The sequence below is a fragment of the Phyllopteryx taeniolatus genome, unplaced genomic scaffold, assembly GCF_024500385.1.
Source record: "Phyllopteryx taeniolatus isolate TA_2022b unplaced genomic scaffold, UOR_Ptae_1.2 contig_150, whole genome shotgun sequence".
Lineage (NCBI taxonomy): Eukaryota > Metazoa > Chordata > Actinopteri > Syngnathiformes > Syngnathidae > Phyllopteryx > Phyllopteryx taeniolatus.
Genome location: NW_026903072.1, coordinates 26,038 through 27,443, shown reverse-complemented (window position 1 = coordinate 27,443; position 1,406 = coordinate 26,038). Strand labels below are relative to the sequence as shown.

Below are 1,406 nucleotides of genomic sequence, written 5' to 3'. Positions count from 1 at the left end.
AAAGTCCGCGATAGAGGCGGACCGCGATAAGTGAACCGCGATATAGCGGGGGTTTACTGTACTCGGTTACTTCCCACCATTGCAATCACATTTTCAGACTGAAGACTGATTTCAGTTGGCATGAACAAATGTTTACTCAACCAGCCTACAAGACACAAAAATTCTCCTTCTCCTCTTTTGGTTCACAAAGTTCCTCCTCGTACTCTGCTGTCCTTCTTGCACACAATTTCATACGACGATCACAACATATTATTATGTGTTATGTATTATTATGTTATTTATAACACAACAAATAATATGATGTAGGATGTTTTATTTATTTATTAACATTAGGGGTTTCCATTATGTTGGATAGTGTCATGGAAAGACCTGACCGCGTTGACAGTGTTGCATGAGTTAGCGTAACGCAGACATTAAAGGTTAACGTAAAAAATACAGCATTTTGTATTAGGTTTAATACCACATGCAAAATTGCACACGAGCTAGCCAGGAGTTGAACCTAGAATCTTCTGATCCGTAGTCAGACGCGTTATCCATTGCGCCACTAGCCCCACAAAGGTTTGGGCCCTCTGCAAGCCCCTGTGGATGACTTTCACTCTCCCACGTAATTCAAACGGCAGCACTAAAAAAAGGGATTCATTCCTACCGTGACCCGGATTCGAACCGGTGTTGCTGCGGCCACAACGCAGAGTACTAACCACTATACGATCACGACTTGGGTTGTTGGAACCTGGCACGAAAGTTGTCTGTCTAAAACTGTTGGCTGCAGCAAGGCTGAGGAAAACCTGCAGGATGCTGAGCGAGGACGACAGTGAATTAATGTGAAGGGCATGATAGGCATTAAACTGTCGATCAAGTGAATCATCTCAACATTTTACTGTATTGATAAGAATATTAATCAACATTTAATACAGGTTACCATTTCAACCGCTTTTATGCTCACATCTTGTGTGGTGATGAAATGCGACACTCATGTCACTCTCCACTTTATCATATTTTTTATTTTATAAAATAATCATTGAAGCCATCATTGATTCAACATTAGACAGAATCATGATTATGTTTGCAATTTAACATTATGCAGAATCATTTTGATCGCATGACATAATAGACTTCAAAAACTGACCCTCGTAATGTTCTTGACAACATTTTTAAAATGTAGAAATTCAAATTGGGACAAATTGTTCTGGAAGTGAAGTTTTATAAGTTGGCAGCTTCCGACACCCGATTGGTTTGTATGCGATCCATCCAGGGACTACGAATTTAGATGGCGAGGCCCCCGGTTAACACAACCGAAGAACAGATTTTGTTCCTCCTGCCTTGAAACAAAGCCCCGAATACTAACCAATGAGCGGTGACCGTGATTTCACCATTTTTGCTGTTTACACTGTATGCATAATACAATT

At 40.5% G+C, this 1,406-nt stretch overlaps 1 non-coding gene across 1 annotated transcript; it reads right to left on the bottom strand.

The window, feature by feature from the left end:
* Positions 1 to 478: 478 nt before the first annotated feature.
* trnar-acg (transfer RNA arginine (anticodon ACG)) lies at positions 479 to 551 on the bottom strand. Its single transcript has one exon. It is a non-coding gene; the product is annotated as a tRNA-Arg (tRNA).
* Positions 552 to 1,406: the final 855 nt, after the last annotated feature.